This window comes from Carassius auratus, chromosome 31, assembly GCF_003368295.1.
Source record: "Carassius auratus strain Wakin chromosome 31, ASM336829v1, whole genome shotgun sequence".
NCBI classification, from domain to species: domain Eukaryota; kingdom Metazoa; phylum Chordata; class Actinopteri; order Cypriniformes; family Cyprinidae; genus Carassius; species Carassius auratus.
This window is the reverse complement of record NC_039273.1, coordinates 14,125,845-14,149,847: the sequence shown is the minus strand read 5'-3', so window position 1 is coordinate 14,149,847 and position 24,003 is coordinate 14,125,845. Positions and strand designations below refer to the sequence as shown.

General features: G+C 35.3%; 1 protein-coding gene across 3 annotated transcripts in view; it reads left to right on the top strand.

Moving 5' to 3' along the window:
* LOC113050613 (lipoma-preferred partner homolog) overlaps positions 1-24,003 on the top strand; it is a 167,298-nt gene that overhangs the window by 5,177 nt on the left and 138,118 nt on the right. Inside the window, exons 1-2 of one of the 3 annotated variants that reach the window (XM_026213778.1) lie at positions 2,512-2,889; positions 22,405-22,451. The exons of 1 other annotated variant lie outside the window; for it this stretch is intronic. The gene's annotated coding sequence lies outside the window, so the exon portion shown is untranslated. Of the gene's footprint in view, positions 1-2,511; positions 2,890-22,404; positions 22,452-24,003 lie in introns of those variants that run through there. One more of the 3 variants, XM_026213777.1, reaches the window with a different exon arrangement.

The window sequence follows — 24,003 nt, the reverse complement described above, 5'->3', positions numbered from 1 at the left end:
TATACTTTTTTTACGGCCAGTCTAGAGGATATTATAATTCTAATATCTGTGAAGAATTAATAATAACACATGAGTTTATTTGTAATTTACTACTATTTCATAAATATAATATTCAGTTATTTTTACACTGGCTAAAAAAAAGTCTATATAAAAGCACATTTCATTCATAAAAATGGTGGAATTTAATAAATGTATTTGCTGATTTAGTTATTTTTTGTTGTATGTCTCTTTATATAACATTATGTAATTTTGTTCAGTAAGCCATGAGTAATGGAAGATGCTGATCATCTCAAATGAATATATATTGCCTGAAGTATCCGTCTGTCACTATATTGTACTGTATCAGCATGGGATCACATCACATTTAAAAAGGGATACTTCATGAAAACATGCCAAAAATGATCAAAATGCCACAGTTATGTGCTCAGTTGTGGGTTGGGCTGGCCAGCTCTCCTCTGAGGGAGTGCAGGGCCAGAGTTAATTAGGCATCATTAATCACCTGAAGTCACTCTCACTGACACAGTTTAACCCTCTTGTAAATGGGTTATTATTACTTCTTAAATCCCCTCTGTGGATTCAGGCATGAAAGGGCTATTTTAGCTCTGCAAAGTGAAATCCTGTCGAAATGCATAAGAACACCCCCCCCCCCCCAGTTATAAAGAAATACCATTCTCCTCTGTTCCAACCACCATTTGCTTTGTGTGGAATTAGTGAAGACTTCTGTTTTGTATAAATCTATGAAAGATTAGACATTTAGGGCTTGAATATGTTTTAATAACATTTGCTATCTTTATGTTTATAATATCACAGTGCTCTGCTCCTTTGTGAGACAGTCAGTGAATTGAATTTCATGATTTGAGGAATACATGCTGTGTTTATTCGTCTATGAATGTAGTTTTTATTTTTATTTTTACTTTCAAATCACAGCGATGCTATGTGGCTGGAAACATCTGCACATGAGTGACCACAATTCTATTAGGTGTCAATGTATTGACTGCTTTATAGGGTCAAATCTGGTCTTGGCTTTTTGTTACCTCATCACCCAAGCTCTCAGTTACAGCTTATCAGCAGAAGATGTAAAATGAGTCAACATTCTCAGAAAACACTCTGCCCTTTTAAACAGGATGCTCTATTTTCTCCAAATAGCTGATAATGCTAATAATCATCACACTACACGGAAAACAGGTTTACTCACAGGTCTAATAATGATCCCTGTCAGAAAATGAACAACTGTTTTGTACAGGAAAATGGGCTTTTAATGTGAAATAGATACACAGTTTTTAGGCTTTCGAGAGTGGCAATACTGCTTCACTGATTTGGATGGAGCACTTGAGGCATTTGGTCATAATGATAGTCTGCGCAGTTGTACATGTAAAATAGGCCTTCACATGCTTAACTGATCATGTCTGTGGACGCATTTTGAACCACAGTGTGATCTATTGCTTATGGGAAGCGATTGTGGCACAGGAGGATGTTCTCAAAAGTTGATAAAGGAATCTAGGTGATTTGCTTTTGTTTCATGAAAAGCTTTAGAAATAGGCTTCCTAGGTGCTCCAGTTGACTGAGCACCACCCTGATTTCCATTTTTGGTCAGTTCCTGCAGTCTGTTCTGTACATGGGAATAGTGAAGAACAACCATCCCTTTGCTTAGTGTGCAGACAAAACAAAGGAGTAATTCCATACTGACATATCTTAAAGGGATAGTTTACACTTACTCGCCTTCATTCGACAAACAGAAAAGTGGATTTTGTTTCGTTGACTCTCACAAGAAAATCTGTCATTATTTGCCTCAAAATATATCTTCTGATAATAATAACAGGCATCAGCATCCCCACAACCATCCACGCAGTTTGGAAGATGGACGGACATACTGATTGATAGATACTTAAACATTGTTTGATTTGATATATTTAATAATACATTTTTTTTTCATTCATTTAGATTATTATTATTATTTTATTTTGCATTTTTCAATTGCAATTTTTTTTTTTTTTTTTTTTATTGGGCCAATGTCATATACAATTAAATAAAAAAGTGGATTGGTAATTTTAATTCTCAAGTGCCAGAAACCACAAAATGTTGTTAAAGGTACACTGTAAAATTAGAAAAAATTTGAAGTTATAAATAAGATTGTTGTATTATTAGAGGTTATTGGAGTACTTCAGTCTTTGCTTCAACATTTTACATTTAATTCAGTCTATTACTTGCCATTTCATTGTAATTATTTGTAAAATTTACTAGCAATTATAAAAACAATTTCAAAGTAAATCCTACATAATTATTTTTTTCAGTCTTCAGTCTGAAGCTTTTTATATGGATTAGTGAAAAAAGAAAAGAACACTTAAAAGACAACATTGTTATTCATTGAACATTTATGAATCATGTTTGTTTACTCTACAAATATAAAAATAATATGATTTGGTGTGCTACGCGTTGATAAAATGAGTGTATTGGAATAAATGTTATGTTTCCAGCGTGTTTGTGTGGATCAGTGGCATAGCGCTGTCTGATGGTCTTGTGGTTCAGTTGTGTTGTCCTCTCTGTAGGCATTCGAGAGTACTTTTAGATACTGTGGTTTGTTTGCCCCCCTCTTAAATAACTCCCAGCAGTTACCATTGTTATTCTTCAAATGGTACGAACCACACTCTTGGCTTCTATGTGACTCTGGCCAGTGAAAAAGAGTGGCATTCCAGACCAAAAAAGCTGTTCGAATTGAATTTTGCCCCCAATCTTTCGCCTATTTTTATTTCCATATTTGGAAATGTTTACCTCCTCATGACTCCACAGTGCAGCAGGAAGAAGCACTGTGAGTCATTTTACCAGCATAAGGGCCTGGCGTTGGGTCCTCCTCACTGAGGGCTTCTCTAGTCCATAGACACACGGGATGCTGTGAGTATCCTTTTCTATTCTTTTCTATTCTATTCAGTTGTGGATGTTTTAGGACTTGTATACATATGAACCTTGCTGCAATCCTGTGCCACATCGCTCTACCCTTGTTTATAATTGCAGTTGTGCTCTTCACAGTGGAAGTATAGCTTAAAACAAATAATATAGCTGTTTATGGCCTTCATTTTTTGGGGTGCATTTGTTAGTAAGAGCCACCTGATATTTTCCTGTAGATTTTGAATTACTTGTGCTTGGTCATTCATACAATTGTTTAAAGGTTGCGCCGCTGATGTACAGTTAAAATTAAGTGGCTTGTTCTTTGCACAACATGTGTCTGAGCTTTATTTCAATCTGTGAGTTTAAAGAACAGCAGTCAGTGGGCTTAGAAACGCTTCCTCATTCTGCATACTAATACACGTCCTTCCTATTCTGTCGACCAAGGCTGGATTTTTATTGAAATCTAAAATAAGATATTTCATTGTGACGTGTGCTTTTTAGTTTGATCAGAGATGGCTTTGCATGTCATAGGTCTTTTTGTGTGGTTATGTGACTCTTTTCTGTGTTTGTTAATATTTGCTGAGGAGACATGTTTGTGGAATGTGTTACCCATGGTGTGAAGAACTACTGACAAGTATGTTGAGATACACTGCCTTTAAAGGGAAACTTGAAAAAGCTCAAGTGGTTGCGGGACAGTTTATTTGCATTTAGAAGGACTGAATTTTTTCATGATATGGCAGTGTGTTTCTCAAACCACATTTTGTGGCTACTATTCTATTGGGCTCTCAAACTCAAGTCTTCCTGTGGACCGATAGCCAGGTGCTGTTGTCCATGCAAGGTCCAGTGGAGCAGAACAAGTACAAGTGTTTTTTACAATCATCTATTTGAACTAAATACAGTTATTATGGACAGAGCTTTTCTGAGTTGGGCGTCTCATCTCTCTCATGTCTAGTATACTGCTCTGTCTGTTTAGTGGTGCAATGATGCGTAAGATTGTAAATCCTTCGTTAGTAAGACTACATTTTTCTCCTTGAACATTAAGCAGTTACCCATGACCCATTAAGAGACCAGAAACATCACAATCTGGTTTTAAAGTGAGGGTCAGAAGTAACAGTGAATAATAATAATAATTCATGGTTTTGAATATGTGTGTATATGTAATACAGACACAAACTTAAAATCATAAAACATTATTATCACAAACAAGTATTTTTATTGTTATAATCTTATTATTTTTTAAGTGTTATTTTCATGTATGGAGCTGTACGTTTTTGTCAAGAGGTGCTAAACCCTGACACTGAATTATTTTTCATTCAGGGAGGAGAATATCTTGGGCCAAAATATTCAGTTATCTTTGTTTGGCCATGCTATTTATGAAAAAACAAATGAAGCATAGTTCACAGTCAACACATCTTAGTATACATTCAGAATCGTACCAGTTTTAAGCCTCTGGAAGTTGGTGCAGTAAATCTACCTATGTTTGTGCTCAGGTTAATAGGAATATCTTTAGTTTAAGCACACTGCATCCCACCACCCTTTATTCTTGACCGCTAGTAAACCAACAGTTTCGCTGTTTACGCCTTCACATTCCCACACCATAGCTGTGGCAGGGAAAGGTAGACCTTAATGGAATTTTCCATAGCCGTGAGGTGTGATATAGTTGACTTTAATGATAGGACGATTCAATTCAATTCAATTCAAGTTTATTTGTATAGCGCTTTTTACAAAATAAATCGTTACAAAGCAACTTTACAGAAAATTATGTTTCTACAATATTTAGTAGTAGCTAGTAGTTTGTGCACATTTGACAGGATTTTAGAAAAAATAATAATAATAATACAAGACGTAGTCAGCTAGACGATGAACTATCAATATTATTAAGTTATTATATGATTCAGTCACACATTTAGCAATAATTGTTAGTTCTGTTTGTTGATTCAAGGTAGCATCATCTGGGGTCCTCTGAGGGTCAGCATCATCTCTTCTCAGGTGTTCTGGATCCAGACTGGAGCTTGTTTAAATCCTAGTTACCACGGGATGTAAATCCCGTGGCGAAACATAGAAACAAAATACAGACATCATTAGCATAGCTGCTGATCCAACAAAGTAAAATTAGTTTAACCCAAGCTAATGAATAAAAATGCAACTTTGAACAGATGCAACTACACTCACAATTAAAAAGAAACATTATTCGAATGCTTGGCGAAAGAGATGTGTTTTTAATCTAGATTTAAACAGAGAGAGTGTGTCTGAACCCCGAACATTATCAGGAAGGCTATTCCAGAGTTTGGGAGCCAAATGTGAAAAAGCTCTACCTCCTTTAGTGGACTTTGCTATCCTAGGAACGACCAAAAGTCCAGCTTTTTGTGACCTTAGGGTGCGTGATGGGTTGTAGCGTGGTAGAAGGCTAGTTAGGTACGCAGGAGCTAAACCATTTAGGGCCTTATAGGTAAGTAATGATAATTTGTAACTGATACGGAACTTAATAGGTAGCCAGTGCAGAGACTGTAAAATTGGGGTAATATGATCATATTTTCTTGACCTCATAAGGACTCTAGCTGCTGCATTTTGGACGACCTGTAGCTTGTTTATTGAAGAAGCAGGACAACCACCTAGAAGTGCATTACAATAGTCCAGTCTAGAGGTCATGAATGCATGAACTAGCTTTTCTGCATCAGAAACAGATAACATGTTTCGTAGCTTGGCAATGTTTCTAAGATGGAAGAATGCAGTTTTTGTAACATTGGAAATATGATTTTCAAAAGACAAATTGCTGTCTAATATAACACCCAGATTTCTGACTGTAGAGGAAGTAACAGTACATCCGTCTAGTTGCAGATTGTAATCTACAAGATTCTGTGTAGTGTTTTTTGGTCCAATAATTAATATCTCTGTCTTATCCGAATTTAATTGGAGAAAATTGTGTGTCATCCAATCTTTTACATTTTTAACACACTCTGTTAGCTTAGATAATTGGGAAGTTTCATCTGGTCTCGTTGAGATATATAGCTGAGTATCATCAGCATAACAGTGGAAGCTAATTCCGTATTTTCTAATAATATTACCAAGGGGCAACATATATATTGAAAATAGAAGGGGACCTAGGACGGATCCTTGTGGCACTCCATATTTTACTGATGATAAATGAGATGACTCCCCATTTAAGTAAACAAAATGGTAGCGATCGGACAGGTAGGATCTAAACCATCTTAGAGCCTGCCCTTGAATACCTGTATAGTTTTGTAATCGATCTATGAGTATGTCATGATCTATGGTGTCGAACGCAGCACTAAGATCAAGTAAGACTAGAAATGAGATGCAGCCTTGGTCTGACGCAAGGAGCAGGTCATTTGTAATTGGACGATATTATAATCTCATTGCTTTTCGCTCAACAGTACTGAAGGGTCTTCATATCCATTGCTGGTTGGCTTCAGGCAAAATTTACTGTAAACTCTTCAATGCTTGTCTTAATTCAGTTTGGAGCCAGTGCAAACAGCAGCTGGAGCACTTAGCATCAGTCAAAACGTTTTACTATTCATGAATCATCGCTCTGTTTTATCTGAACTAACAAAGTCTTTCTTAACTTTTGTTTTATTTATTCATCCCCCAAATGTGTGATGACTCCTCTTGTTAGGTGATGGTGAACGCTTGGATTTAGTTTTTAACTAATCACAGGGCAGTAACAAGTGCTTCCATTAAAACGACATGTTGGATTGCTAACTTTTCCTTTTAAAAGACCTAGGGGTTTGTTTTAAAAGGAGACCGGAACCTCCCTCGTAAACAAAGTAATTTTTTCTATTATGACACACTGAAATATGGTTGCACAAGCTACTCTAGCACTTCTGCGAGAATCCTCCTCCACCTTGTCTTTAAAAACTGGATTAAGATTTTAATCCGCGTGCACTTGCTTCTCAGCGCTGGCCTTTGTTTCCTAACATATTCTTGTCTCCAGTTTGAGAAATTTCTGGTGTTTGTTTTCAGTTAAATCAATATAACATATGGCCACTTGTGGCCTATTTACTTTTACTGCTTTATTTTTTAATTAAACGGCATTTGCTTCATATCATGTGAGTTTTGAACTTTTTAATATTTAACGGATACTTTATAGGTCTATGCAGAAAGCAGAGGTACATAATCACAGATTTTGAGCTTTGAAAAACTATGATCCATTAGCACTTTTTAATCTTTAATCATAGAGCCCTACAGTCTTTAGGTCAGATTAAAAATGCCAATTTCTAACAGTAATGTTATCATTATATCCCCTCTCTGCAAAGGCACAGTTTTGTGATCTGCCAAAAAAGGCATTATCCTCCACCTCTGGGGGCTCAGCCTCAGCCCTGTTCTTTTGGTATCATAGGTCGCTGGCAGATTAATTTCTTCTGACGCACAGGCTGTTAATGGAGCCCGGCTCAAAAGGTTGCATGTGCCAGTCTAACAGATGCCATTTCACTCGTCCTGTTATTTTGTTATGAGGGTTGTTGGCTTTAAAACAGAGCAACCCAAAAGCCTTGATCGTAGCCCCAGAGGAGAGGTAGATCTTGGCCTGTTAAATGATAGCTTGCTGAGAGACGCAGCTAGAGTAGCAGTGATATTTGTTTCTACATCAGCACTGTGCCAGTCATTCCTGTGGCTCACTGGCTTTAGGATGGAACAGCGAGTATGGGCCCATTTCTGGAAAGAAATGTCAGGCTTAAATCATGAATATGGAGCTTTTTAGAGCTAAAGAAAGTAGCAAATTCTCTGCTTTTGATATAGCTGTGGATTTTTTTTTTTTTTGAACCAGCCACATTTATTTGTGTGTGTGAGTGTATCCTATGGCTTTTCAAGAGCTAAAACTGATAACGGCCTGAAGCAAGCTTGAACATGATATTTGTGTGCTATAGCCCATGGCAGTTAATCAGTTATCTATGAATTAATTTATTAGTTTTTAAAAATGAATTAATTTAAAACAATCCTTTTTCTTAAAAGCTGAGTACCAATGTACCATCATACATGTACTGCACTAAAAAAAATTGAATTAACATGTTTAACAGACTTACAAAGTGATTTAAAGAAATGTAGATTGTTAAAACCGCTGTAAGAGCACCCATGTTACAGGCCCATCCGATTTGATTAGTTCAAACGCAGATTGCTGGTGTGCTGTAAAGTGTACAGCTGAATCTTTTTTTATTATTATTAATTTATTTAATGGCTAATAATAGTATTTGTCCATATTGAACTGTTTTTTTTATTATTTACATCACTCTTTTATAAAAGCATCTTTTTTCATAGTATTTTGATTTGCGCCTTCAATACAAGGTTAAATCTGGTCTAAACAAACTTGAAAATGATATTTGATTCAAATAAGACCTGTCAACTAATCCATTAATCAATTAATTATTATATATATATATATATATATATATATATATATATATATATATATATATATATATATATATATATATATTATTGTCATTCTAGAAATAATTTATTTGTATTTTTAGTTATGTTTTCATATCCTTAACCAATATTCAGTCATGTACATTCTGTTCTGACATAAGATATGCTCCAGTGGTCCGTTTATTTTGATCTTCTCAGCTGTGGATTGGTTTCATGGTCATCAAACGTTTTGAATATCTTTCTTCTTTCTTTCTTTTCTTGTGTGTGTGTTGATTAATTTAGGAAAGGTATTTTTCAGGTCATACGTGTCATATAGAGTAGAATGAGTCATAGATCAAGATTCTGCTGTCACTCTCCAAATGTCTCTAAACTTTGGATTGATTTAAAAGCCTCTTAAAGTGCAATCCTTATAGGAAGTGTTATTATTACAAAGTACAATCCCAAAAAATACTGGAGCCAGAGAGAAACTAGAAAGAGTTATAATGAGTTATTAAATAGAGGGGCAAAGTGTTCTGAGGTCTATATAGAGAATAAAAATAACCCTTTTGAGTCACCATTACTGGCATTTTAAACAAATCCTCTGTCCATTATTGGCTTGCCATCGAAAAGGCATAACATGAAAATAATCAGCTTGTTGTATCTAGCAGGATTTTAATACTGGTACTTCCCTAGTGCTAATTTCAGGTCTCTTGAATGAGTCTTTTTCTTCGCACACAATAATACAAACTAATTTAGCAAGTAGCCATGTGATAAGATGAATAATTTACATTCATCTGCTCATTGTCCTAAAATAACCCCCTTGGCATGATACGAGAGGTCCTGATCTTGCAGTCAGGGCTTGTTTTGTGATAATGACCACCTGACTGTACATGATTTCTTATGTTTCCTTCCTGTTTTTTGCTGGTTTCCCTAATCATTTAGAGATACTGGTGAAACGCATGACTAACACCTGCTATGTATATTATTATGTATATAAGTTATCAGTAATGAGTAATGTTTACAGTAAAGGTACACTACTATTCAGTAGTTTGGAGTTTGGAGTTGTTTTTTTTTTAAAGAAATGTATTTATTTATTTTAGCAAGGATGCATTCATCTGATCAAAAGTGGCAACTCAGCCCTCACAGGATTAAATGATATTTTAGAATATATTAAAATAGAAAGAGTTCTTGCAAACTGTAATAATTGTTCACAATATTAATGTTTTTAATGTATTTTTGTTTAAATGAATGCAACCTTGATGAGCAGAAGAGACTTTAAAGAATATGGGTGACAAAAACTTTACTGACTTCATACTTTTGAATGGTAAAATGTGTATCATAATATAGTTAGGTCAATGACATGACTTTTATTAAATCTAAAATACATTAAAGGGGGGGTGCAATGCTATTTCATGCATGCTGAGTTTTTTACACTGTTAAAGAGTTGGATTCCCATGATAAACATGGATAAAGTTTCAAAAATTAATTTGTACTTTTGATTTTTGTTCCAAAAATACTCCTTCCGGTTTGTCACAAGTTTCGGAAAGTTTTTTTCGAGTATGGCTCTGTGTGACGTTAGATGGAGCAGAATTTCCTTACATGGGTCCTGAGGGCACTTCTCCCAGAAGAGTGCACGCTCCCGTATAGCAGAGCACTGAGAGCACAACAGACATTCACTGATCAGAGCGAGAGCGTCGCGAAATGTCACAGAAGTGTGTTTTTGGTTGCCAGGGCAAGACAACCCTGCACAGATTACCAAAAAAAAAAAAAAAAACAGCATTAAGGGACCAGTGGACGGAGTTTATTTTTACAGAGCATCGATGGAGTTGTGCAAGTGTTTTTGTTTGTTCCCTGCATTTCGAAGATGCTTGTTTTACAAACAAGGTCCAGTTTGACGCCGAGTTTGCACATCGTTTATTTCTGAAGGATGATGCAATCCCAGCGAAAAAGGGTCACGATCGTGTGTTGGAACCACAGGCGGTGAGTAAAACTGCTTCAAATATCTCTGTGTTGTTAACTTAGCTATCGGCGAGTAAGCACATCAAGTAAACAACATGCAATGTTGTCATCAAACTGCACTTTCCACATGTACAGCTTAAAAAAAAAAAAAAAAAAAAAAAAAAGACTACATAAAGTGGAACTTAGTCATTTTCCAAAACCGCTAAGCAAATATATACAGTTTCAGTACATACCACATAGAGACGTCGTTTGCTGATGCTGCTCTTGTTCAATTTCAGCCTCTGGATCTGTGTCACAGCTTCCACATGCTCTCAACGCAAAAGCCTACTGGCGCTCGTGATTCTTTAGCTCCGCCCACACGTCACGCCTCCAGTCGGTCGTGTTTTTCCATGAAAAATAAATACAGACTATCTTTCTCTTATAAATATAATAAAACTAAAGACTTTTTGGAGTTATGAAGGATGCAGTACTACTCTATAGGTACTCAAGATTAACAGGATATTGAGTGAAAACGAGCATTTCACCCCCCCTTTAAACCTGTTATTCTTACATGTGTTAATATATATTTATTTTTCCTTTACTTAAAGTAAACACTAATATTTTGTAATTGACCCAGACATTTTTGCTGGAAATTAAATGACTAATTGTTATTAAATTGTATGAAGCTGGTTTTTGAATAATCCAGTAATTTTGCTTCGCATATTTGTTATTTGATTTTTCCCCCCTTCTTTTATTTGGAAGTTAAAGGAACACAAAGCAAACATTTGTATTGTTGCATGATATTTGCTGGCAAGTTGATTTGAGTGCACTCTTACCACAAGAGGATGCAAAACAGTATTGTAGTTTGTGTTTAGCATTGTCTCTTGAGGGGACAAAAATGCTCCTTGGCTTCCTTGCTGGAGCAGGCAGGCCCTCTTTCTGACCACCATTGCCACTGCACTGTGAACGTGTTCCCTGCTCACGTGGCTCACAGCCAGGATTAATTGCCACTGAGCCCTCTGTGATCCAGGAATGCAATTACCTACTGACCCAAATCATCTACTTGGCAGGAAGTCTTTATCCCTCACACCGTGCTGCCAGCACCTGCCAGTGGACACTTCTCTTTCCCATGTCTCTTTTTATTTTTTTCTCTCTCCCTCATCCTGCATCACACAGCTGATGTCTGGCAAGGGATGCTCTTATCAAAAGCAGCTTTTATTTTCAAAGCAATATGAGTGTTCATGGAACATGTGAATGTTGCAGAGTCATAAGCCATGAGACTCCAGGTGTTACAATGATTTTACCACAGGATTTACCAGTGGTAAAACACCTCTAAAGTACTCAAGTGACTATACATTTTTAATCATTTGAAGAATATTCTTGGCTGTACATGTATGTATGAATGTATGTATGTATATATAGACAAACACACACATACAGTTAAAAAGTTTGAGGTCGGTGAAGTCTCTCCAAGGCTACTTTTATTTGATCACAAATACAGTACAAATGAAAATACTGTGAAATATCATTATTATAATATGACATTTAAAATAGCTTATCTGAATTCTCAGCAGTCTACTACACTGCCGCATGATTCTTCAAAAATAATTTGAATACTTATGCTAACATTTTCATTGTTGAAAACAGTTGTTCTGCTAAATATTTGTATGGAAACTTTGATAATTTTTTTTCCCTTTGTATTCTCTGATAAAAAGAAAGTTCTAGAGAAGTTTTTTTTTTTTTTTATTCTATTTTTTTTTTTGTAAGAATGTAAAAGTATTTACTTTCACTTATGATCGAATTAATGTCTCCTTGCTGAATAAAAGTATTAATTTTTTTTTAAATAAAAACCTTACTGACCCAAACCTTTTACTTCTAAATCATAAAGTCTTTTATTTTTTCTTATATATTATATGTGCGAGTATAAGTGTGTATTGGAATATTGCTTCTCCAAACCAGATTTGACCTTCTATTAATGTTTTAAGTCCAAAGAAATAGTGATACTTGAGTAAATACTGGCAAGTCATCACTCATTAGTCAATAAACTATTGGAAATTTTTGGCTGCATTGACCCGAGTAAGGATTACCATATGAATCTGGGCTTCCCCTGGAGTCTCTTAGGAAAATGATTTACAAGTGTGAGGTTTGTTCTCTGAGCTTCATAATCAAATTTGTTTGGGCTCGTAGCCGCTTATTCGGAGTTACAGTGACCAGAACATTTTGTATTGGAACTGTCTGCCTCATTTCTGAATGTGCATTGGAGTCAAATGCAAGCGCAGACTTTGAGTTATTGAGAGTTGACAGTGATCATTATAATGTTTATCCAAAGGAGCTTTTAAATGTACATGCGTGTCGAAATCCTCTTTCCTGGACCACTCTTTGACGAAGTCAGTGGTCCTCATCCATAAACTTTGTGATGATTTTATATGGGAGAGTGAAAGTGGGAGTTATCATTCAATAGCTGTTCTGAAGATTCTCTTTATTTTGTGCTGTTTTGAAACCGAATAGAAGAGCTTTGGCTAGAGTCTTAGTTGTATCATCAGCGCCGGCAAGCAGCAATCCATCAGTTCTTTTAGTGTTAATGAATGAACTAAAGCAAGAAACATTTACTGTATGTGCCCCACTCTCATCTCATTATAGAGATCAAAGACTGGAAAAATGACCAGTGAACAAAAAACATTGTCATTCTGTCTTGTTGTTTTCAAATCATTGTAATGCATCAAGAGCCAGACTGTGAATTAGAGCTTATTTAGTTTAGTACAATAGTTTATTTTATTCATTTATTTTCAGCAAATTTAGGGAATCACTGTTGTCTAATTAATGGAAACAATCCTTTTTAAATATGATTTATTTATTAATTAGAACATTTAAAAAATAATATTGCAATGTTACATTATTGTATTGCATCTTACATTTTAATTTCTTTCCGTTCACTTCCCAATATTTTACCCTAAGATGAACACTGTGCCATTATTTACTCATGCTCATATCATTCCAAAACCAACTGACTTTATTTCTTCTGCAAAAAATAAAAATAAAAATAGAATGTCCATGCTGTTCTTTTTAATTAAATTAAATGGATACTAAAGGATAATCACATTGGGGAAGACAAGTGTACATTTAGCTCTAATCATCATCCAAAACTCTGAAATAGCATCAGAAAATTTGGATTTTATATAAAAAAATATATATATATATTTACAGCCCAAAGTCACCATTCACAGTCATTGTACATGGTTTTTGGGTGAAGTGTCCCTTTAATATATTATATTAAAGTAACATCATCTGTATTCAAAAACTTCATGGACTTTTAGCTTAATTTGCATGTTCATGTGATTTGTTTCCAATTTTTGTGCTTGGTCATACTGAGGCAAATGAGTCAGTAATGTGGCACCCCAGAGAAGTTTCCCAGTGTAGCCCCAGTCACCAAACATGGGCAGAAATAGAAGACTGTATTACCAGCTATATCAGGGGCCATGGCTGTTCTGTGCCATTATAAGCCTAAACCCTGACAAACAGGATTAAGCACACCAAAAATACAAATTCTCATGGATAGAGTTTTACATTTTCAAAGAACTCCTAACTGACGCATCACTGGATAGATTGGGATGATCCGTGGTATTCCCAGCGAGAGCTAAGAAGGATCATACTGAATCCAAAGAGCTCAGCAGTAAAAGCCATTTTCCTGGTGTGTTTGCCTGCTCTGTTCTAAATGTTTGGCTAGAAAGAGATGCGAGAGGGTGAGATTACTGCAGCTCGGCAGGGATGTTGTTTGGGGCCAGAGCTTCCTAGATCACTGCCCTTAATGCTATGCATAGAAATATCCAGCCTAGCCTCAAAACTGGTCAATTGCTTGTTATAGTTTATGTTACATCATCGTCCTATTCAGGATAATGAAAAAAAAAGGAGTATTAAATTGAAAACAAACAATAACAAGAGGTCAAACAAAGGGTTTAATGCATTGTCCTGTGGCATTAGTGTGCTAAGGTTTTTTTTTAAAAAGGGCTGAAAGCACAGAGATGCCATTGAAAGGAGAGCTGCGTTGGGTGGGTTAGAGTGAAATTTATTTGTAGCGTATAGCAGCTAAAAGGATAAAAGCCTGGATTGTACTGTTTTCCCTGTTGGAAAAACATTGATGACTCATGGTGGTGTTTTCTTTTGGGTTTAAGCATCCACATGTCCTATGACAGCCCTCTATCACAGTCATCCGGATATGGGACTTTTGGGGCTACATGGCCAAGCTGGAATGTTAGGGTCAAAAGATGTTAACATAAGCAGCTTTAAATAATGCATCTTTGCACTGCAATGGCAACACAGAAGCTGTTTCTGAACCAAAAGGTGCATTTATTTGGTCTGTTTAATGCTGCACCAGGGGTTCTGTGTGTTATGCAAACTGAAGGAATACTGAAGGCTATGATGGATTAGTAGATGCATCTATGTGATCTATGCCAGAGTTCTCCAAATGAGGGGTTTCAAACCTTCCGGGGTTCGTAAGTTGATGTAAAGCTAATTATTAAATTAAATGTAAAACATAAAAAGTAGTAACATTTTAATAATAATAATAATAATAATAAAAATAATAATAATAATAGACTTTAAAGAGTTCTTCTACGACAGCAATTATGTGATGTTTTATATAAGATTAAATCTAATGCTGCTGTTAAAATCATCATATATTTGACAAAATAATTACAATATTTATTATTAAAAAGAAATTGTTCAATTTGTGCCAAAAAATAAACAAACAAACAAAAAACTACAATTGATCAGTATTGCTTTACTAATATTCCAGATTTGTACTGTTAACAGATCAATTGCAAAATCAAAAAAAAAAAATTACCACCCATTGTTGATATATTAGGTTTTCTTGTATTTTGTATAAGTGAATGTTTTTATCCTCTTAAGGCTGTTTAAGCCTTTTTAGGCAAAATTTTATAGAATTTTAATAGAATAATCAGTAAACCAAACAATACCTATCAAGATTGATCAGAATTTTTATATTGCTTCATTCGTAATCAGTTTACTCCATGTTAAATGAGGAAAATCACATGTAAAGCTGGGGTTTCATGCTTATAATCTCTTCAGTGCTCTTGTGCTGCTTTTGTGGTGCTGATGATGAACGCTAGCCATGAGAGCTGTTGTCATTTTAGGTGATTTAGTTCATGATTCAGCTTCATCATGCCATTTAAATGAGTTATACTGGAATACAGATAAAGTACGGCTGTTGATCTACATTTAATTGAAATAGAAATCATTATAAATATTTTTGCTGTCACTATTTATTGATTTAATGCATCTTTGCTATTTTTTATATAATTTTATTTTTTTTGTATAAAAGTAACATTTAATCATGCAAATATAGTCAAGCCAGTTAGAATTAGATGGATCAGTGACACGGGAATTTTTACTTTCGTATTTTAATTTAGAAGGTTTTCTTCAGAGTCTTATATGGCGACTCGAGATAGATGGTATTTTTTTGTTAAATACTTCTTTGACATAGGTTGGAGAAACACAGGAGGAGGGTTGGATTTTCAGATCCTTGTGCTTTCAGTCCGAATATGGAAGGAAAGTTTCTAGTAGCTGAAAAAAAAAAAAAAACTAAACTGAAAATACCTTGCATTCTGGCCATTCCTGCATGCTCTTAAACTAGGATTGGACAGGTGGGTGGGGAGAGGGTGGGCTTACTAAATGTCCTGAACATGCAAGCCAAAAAAATAACCTCAAAAATGAGAATTATTAGTTTGTCCAGCTGTTTTAGCGTTTTATAAAGTCCTTGTTGTGATCCACAATCCTGCTTACCAGAGGGCAGTCCATCATGTTAATGGCTGAGGCTGATAGGATGTTTTATTGGACCGTGTGGAGTGAATTTGCAACGTGTCAGAGTGTCCCATGAGGATGACAGATGCTGATTTGATAAATTGCATTATAAACACCAGTCGCTTTCTGAGATCAGTGGCGGACTACATAGAAAGTCCTGCCCCATGGTATATAACGCTGTACAGTTAGTCCCCAATCTCTGCAAAACACAACACACACACCCACCTACTCTGGAATAGATCTCAGCCAAGCTATTCCTTAGGGTGTTCGCATCTGTGTGGTTATTGTTAAGGCAGTGCTAAAGCAACCTACTTTGGAGAATATAATACAAAACAAATGTAACTCCCTGTAGGCAGTAAGCTCTTACTTCTGACAGAGAGTAAATCAGGACTGCTTCGTATTGCGCTTATAATAAGCAAAGTTTTAATGATTTAGACACATTACTGTATGTGCATCAGTGCTAAACCAATAGTCTAAATAAAAGCATGCGTCTCCTGAAGGCCTTTTGACTTCAAAGGAAATATTGTTAAATGTTCGTACGAATGATTTAATCATGGCAAGACGAGAGACCGGCCAAGTCAATTGCACATCAATCATTCACAACTTAACATACGCCTGTCTAACTGAGTTTGGTTCGATGCAGAATATTCCCTGGAAACAAAGAAATGGCTGGAAAGTAGAGAATAAAAGAATGGGAAGACATAGGAAGAGTCACAAAAACATGTAGACAAAATTATGGGGAATACGACTGAGAATTACAGAGTAGGTAATGAGACAAAGAATGAGAATTTGGTGGAAGTAAAGTGAGCGCAGGAATAATTTAGGGCTCCTTAGATGAAATGCAAGTCAGTATTGTGGATTGTTTCTCACCTCACTTTATCACAAATTTGTCTGCTTGCTTGCTTGCTTTCCTCATTCTTAGGATTCAGAATGGTTTGTTTCTCATGGTCATCGTGTTAACAGCATAAAGCCAGCATTAGATGGGTTAATGACAAATAAGAATATCTACAATAAAGAGTGTGAAAAATGTAGTAAAAATATAAGATATTGTTTATAAACTTTGAATACACAGTTTAACACAATTTAATCATTTTTAAAATAAAAAATATATATAAATATATCACAATTTAAAAAAAAAATATTTTTCAAGGTAAAATTTACAGATTGGGACAAAAATTTGCATCATGTCATTGAACCCAAGTGCATAACAGATACACACATACCCTATATATATATATATATATATATATATATATATATATATATATATATATATATATATATATATATATATATATTAGTTTCAAATTGGAGTCACAGTTATTTCTGTTCTCCACAACACATCGTTATAATTCAAGGCACCTAAATGTATTTTTCTCAGGCATTGAGACATTTCTGGTCCCTCTGTAAACATACAGTGTGCTTCAGCATGGCGTCTGTCAGCTCTTATGACCATGTGAAGGTCTTCATGTTAACTGGACCATCTGATCCTCAGGTGCTCTGGGGATGCATTGGGTCATGGACAGTGGTCTTCTGGGCCCTGATCCAGCTCAGCTCAGTTTACTAAAAATGACCTTGCATGTGTACAATACATTATCCTGGGATTCCACAAAAGAGACTTACCGAACCACTGGAGGCTAACTGGAAATAATAGGAAGTTGAAGTAGGGATTGGCTCAACCATTCATTTTTATTAAACATTATATTAAACTTAACAGAATGTAAAATTAAGAGGTGACGTTGGTGTGAGAGGAAAAAAAGTAAATAAATGAATAATAATAATAATAATAATAATAATAATAATAATACAATTAATTATTAGTGATGCAGCAAATTTCTGAAAACTGAAATTAAAGTTTATTTAGTTGAAAACTGAAACACTTGTTTAATTTTGGTTCCTTACTATTATTATTGAATCATTATTTTCAATGATCCAGTCACAAGTTGAGTCAGTGAGTTTGTTTGGATCAGTTTGGAAAAGATCTGGATGAAAAATAAGGCATTAATCAAGCATTTTTGTGTTTTTGGCCCCTGACAATTCCAGATCCCATTCACTTTCATTATATAGAAAAAAAGTGGCCAGGATATTCTTGAAACATTCAAGCTTTGTTTTTCATGGAGGAAAGAAAGTCATACAGGTTTGGAACGACACGAGGGTGAATAAATAACGAAAAATTTTCCCCAATACAATGAGTCACATATTTTGCAAAGAGAGGCTTTCAAAATGTTCTAAGAAGAAGAAGAATTATTTTACCAATTACATAAGAGAGAATCCTCACACAGAGGTGAATGCAACAGATTTTTCCTCAGTTATGGATTGACTTATGGCCGCTGGCCATGAAGAATTTATGAGTCTATTTCATTTATTGGTGTAGTCATTCCAAAGGCACAGAAACTTTGCCAGCTTTCAACTAAATTGTTTTGAGCCGTATTTCACTGCTTGTTGGCTGCAGATTCTAAAAATCATGACGCTTTTCTCCTGCACTGCTTGAAAAATGGGGTTTTGAGGCAAAAGTGTCATGGGCTGATTTTGTTTTCCTTGGTTTAATTGCAAAATATGCCGTAGGAGCCAAAAAATGTTTTCTTAATGAGACAATGAAACCTTTATTCAGAATCTGGGTTGTTATCGTTAACTAAAACTAAACCATAAACAAACAAAAAACCATTTTCATAACTTGACGTAAAACAGACTTTAACAGAAATAAAATATAAAAACCTTAATCTCTGATTTCCTCTCGTTGCTGAAGCAACATTTATTTTCTTTCAGTTTAAGTATCAAATAACTATAAACTACAAAACCAAACCCTAATAAAGAAACATACAATGTAAAAAACAAAAACAAATAAATAATAATAATAATTAAGATCAAAACAGAAAATATACTAATAAAACATAATTCAAAAAACTAACAAATACTATATTAGTGTATCAGTGATATTAACGTAACACTTCAGAATACACTTATACTTTGAGGAATCGTTCTAAAATATTAAGAATAATATGCTTTATTTTAAAAGACAAAGTAGGTTTGTAAAAGAGGTTTCTCTATGGTGCATTCATCGTACTGTTCCTGGATGGCCATGAAATTGTTTTTTGTTGTAACCTTATACACTATTGTTCAAAATAATAGCAGTACAATGTGACTAACCAGAATAATCAAGGTTTTTCGTATATTTTTTTATTGCTACGTGGCAAACAAGTTACCAGTAGGTTCAGTAGATTCTCAGAAAACAAATGAGACCCAGCATTCATGATATGCACGCTCTTAAGGCTGTGCAATTGGGCAATTAGTTGAATTAGTTGAAAGGGGTGTGTTCAAAAAAATAGCAGTGTGGCATTCAATCACTGAGGTCATCAATTTTGTGAAGAAACAGGTGTGAATCAGGTGGCCCCTATTTAAGGATGAAGCCAACAATTGTTGAACATGCATTTGAAAGCTGAGGAAAATGGGTCGTTCAAGACATTGTTCAGAAGAACAGCGTACTTTGATTAAAAAGTTGATTAGAGAGGGGAAAACCTATAAAGAGGTGCAAAAAATGATAGGCTGTTCAGCTAAAATGATCTCCAATGCCTTAAAATGGAGAGCAAAACCAGAGAGACGTGGAAGAAAACGGAAGACAACCATCAAAATGGATAGAAGAATAACCAGAATGGCAAAGGCTCAGCCAATGATCACCTCCAGGATGATCAAAGACAGTCTGGAGTTACCTGTAAGTACTGTGACAGTTAGAAGACGTCTGTGTGAAGCTAATCTATTTTCAAGAATCCCCCGCAAAGTCCCTCTGTTAAAAAAAAAGGCATGTGCAGAAGAGGTTACAATTTGCCAAAGAACACATCAACTGGCCTAAAGAGAAATGGAGGAACATTTTGTGGACTGATGAGAGTAAAATTGTTCTTTTTGGGTCCAAGGGCCACAGGCAGTTTGTGAGACGACCCCCAAACTCTGAATTCAAGCCACAGTACACAGTGAAGACAGTGAAGCATGGAGGTGCAAGCATCATGATATGGGCATGTTTCTCCTACTATGGTGTTGGGCCTATTTATCGCATACCAGGGATCATGGATCAGTTTGCATATGTTAAAATACTTGAAGAGGTCATGTTGCCCTATGCTGAAGAGGACATGCCCTTGAAATGGTTGTTTCAACAAGACAATGACCCAAAACACACTAGTAAACGGGCAAAGTCTTGGTTCCAAACCAACAAAATTAATGTTATGGAGTGGCCAGCCCAATCTCCAGACCTTAATCCAATTGAGAACTTGTGGAGTGATATCAAAAATGCTGTTTCTGAAGCAAAACCAAGAAATGTGAATGAATTGTGGAATGTTGTTAAAGAATCATGGAGTGGAATAACAGCTGAGAGGTGCCACAAGTTGGTTGACTCCATGCCACACAGATGTCAAGCAGTTTTAAAAAACTGTGGTCATACAACTAAATATTAGTTTAGTGATTCACAGGATTAATAAATCCCAGAAAAAAAAAATGTTTGTACAAAATAGTTTTGAGTTTGTACAGTCAAAGGTAGACACTGCTATTTTTTTGAACACACCCCTTTCAACTAATTGCCCAATTGCACAGCCTTAAGAGCGTGCATATCATGAATGCTGGGTCTTGTTTGTTTTCTGACAATCTACTGAACCTACTGGTAACTTGTTTGCCACGTAGCAATAAAAAATATACTAAAAACCTTGATTATTCTGGTTAGTCACATTGTACTGCTATTATTTTGAACAATACTGTATGTATAAAAAAAATGTATGGCTGATGAGCGTTTAGACTGTTGTCTTATCTGGCAGGATACAGCTTATTCAATGATATGGATGGCTGACTGAACACAATGAGTTTTAGCACCCTCAATCATAGCATTGATATTAATGCCTGTGGAGACATTGCAGATAAAAACATGAAGAGAGTCAGTCAGAAGTGATACCAATCACATGTAGCAGCGCTGCTCCTACTTCTTTTTTCCCGGCGGTCTTCCTCATGTCTTGGCAACGTGGGGAACTGCCAGTGTCAATTTATCAGAGAACAAAAGAGACGCTATGTGGGTAGGGAGTGCATCTGTAGGCCCTCGGAGAGGAAACAGACCCCCCACCTCCTACCTGCACATGCAAACAGGATGCTGGATGCATCACCTTCCTCAAACAGACAAGTGGAACCTCATAATTAGCATTTTGGAACTTTTACTTTTGTTTGTTTTTCTTGTCTTCTTTTTAAATTTTCTATTCTTACTGTATTGAGTATATGCCCTCTATATTATTCTAGAGCTCAAGGACTTAGAACATTTCGAGTACAATTAGGGCTGGGTGGTATGACAGTATTTATTCTAAAAATTTTTGTTAATTTTGTCTATATTGCAGTGTGCAATTTAAAAGAAGGAAATATTGAAAAGAAATATGCATAGAATATGCAAGAAAATAAAGCATAGAACGTACTTAATGTTAAAAACTTAATTAATAGCAATAAACCATGAAAAAGAACTTAATACTCATGCTGTCGATGACCCAGAAACATGCCTAATAGAGAGCAATGGGTTACGTCTTATGTGAACTTAAGCAACTGGGAGAAAATCGAATTTGTATCAGCATATTAGATATGATTCATAATGTACAAACAATCCCTACATTGCATTCATATTTATATTCTGTATATACTCTGCTCAATACTGTATTTAGCAACTCCACTGTACATTCTGTATATCATAGATTCACTTACTCTGCACTTTTATGTATATAAAACACTGTATTCTGTATTCTTGCACTTCTGGTTAGATGCTAACTGCATTTCATTAGCTCTGTACTTGTACTCTGCGTAATGACAATAAAGTTGAATCTAATCTAATCTAATCTAATCTAATTTGCATTAGATCTTAAAGTAGTATCAGCCTAATATACCTGCTGCTATGCTGTTAATGTTAACCAAACAACAAAAAGAAGGTCACACACTACTCTTGACTGAATTACTTTAGTAGCTTTAATAACAGATTTATTTTTAAATGATGAGATGGTTTTTCACAATTTATTTTTTAAATCAACTTTTTTCTTTTTTTTTTACCTTCATGGTTCATTCAAAGGTTATATGGATCCGGCAAATATATGCATTTCGTTGTTAGTTAATTAATTTACAATGAACAAGTGATACATGTGGTTTAAAGATATGGTTTTAAAAATGTTATTTAAAATATATATTTTATATTTTAATTGTATTTATTAATATTTAATAAATGTTTTAATAATATTTTGTTATTTATTTATTTACGATACGATACTCGATTTCATGATTTCATGATTTCATGACCATCAAATCATAATTCAAATGAACAAAATGTATCTATTTACAATGTAAATTATTTTCCCCCTTTGTCACCGAGATGTCTTCATACATCTTTCTGTCTTTCTCGTTCAGGTCTGGGATCTTCTGGTGATTTGTTTTTGCTCCTGAAAAATAATCAGGTAAATATTGCATCCTTCATTTTTTTTTGCTTTCCTATCATTCCTAATTTTTCTAATTAATCTTAATTAAAAGTAAATAAAATTAAATGTATGCATTTAGCGGACGCTTTTATCCAAAGTGACTTTACAGTGCATTCAGGCTATCAATTTTTTACCTATCATGTGTTCCCGGGGAATGGAACCCCCTGTCTTGTGCTTGATATTGCAATGCTCTACCAATTGAGCTACAGGAACACTCATCTTCATAAAGTCTAACCTTGCATTTTAACCAGCACGGTCATCTACCTGCACCAGTTTATCATATGCTGCTTGAAATGACAGCCATTCAGAACATCTCTGACATTTCATAAGTTTTTGTGAGAAACATGAATTTAGACCAATGAGGTTTCTCAGTGGGCGGGGCTAACCGTTCTTTAGATATAAAATAGTAACTAAGTGTAAGAGTAAGTCATTTTAAAGTGTAGTTGTCTCCATTCATGTGCCTTTTCTTCTATCTGAGGTTTAAAAGTGGAATGATCTGGGCTTACGAGGTCATTTTGTTCTTTTATGTAACTTTTGGCTGCTTTATATTCCGTACACTAAAAGCTGCCTCAGCGTACTCCTGATGTAAGGACAGACAGACAGACAGAGAGAGAGAGAGAGAGAGAGAGAGAGAGAGAGAGAGAGAGGAGGAGGAGGTAACTTACATAAGCTGACCTGAGTGTCAGAGAGGCCACAGTGGCAGGACACAATGTCATTTCTTTGATGCACGGCCTAGTTCCCATCTCATTGCTTTTCCCTTCATGAAACAGACTCACATTTGCCCAATTAGTTTTAAAAACAAACAAACAAACAAAAAAACAAAAAACGCAGGACAGATGCATTTAGTTACATAATCAAATACTTGCTGACTTCCACCCAATTGCCCCTTCCACTTCACTCAAAGGAAGCAGTGTCCAATCGACTGACATGACGGTTTAAAGGACAGGCTTCATCCAGCACACTGTGCAGCCTTCTTCAGATCTCGAGAGGTGGAAATGCATCAAAAATACCAAACATAAAGAGAAATGTTAAGTGAAAATGTTTTAATTGCTCATTTGAGTTGCATTAGCCATTTGTAAAGTCTTAAATTTGAATGTGAAGTCCACACTAGTTTATAACTACCTCTGTATTTAAAGGATAGGTTTGGTGATTTTCAACCAGCTTTGTACTCTTTTTTTCATGTTACCTAGATATCCATGTTTTTTTGTCGGCAAAAGTCTGCCAGATGATGCAAAACGCATAATTTTGGGGTATCCATCAGTTTTTTTGACAGGTTCAGGCCTTTTCAACTACAGATAAAACATTTATATCTCTACAGATCATTTTTATATCTCTGCCAGTGGACTGTCAACGGAGGGGTGGTGCCAAAATCAAAAGTGCATTATGGGTGTTGAAGTTTTCCTTTTCCACTGTTTGCTCTAGATAAGTACAGATGTACATAAAAAGTGCATTCCCTGTTAAAGTATTTTTATATGCAAATAATTTTCAGAAACTCCATTTGATTTTTCTGCTTTGGCATCATGGAGTAATG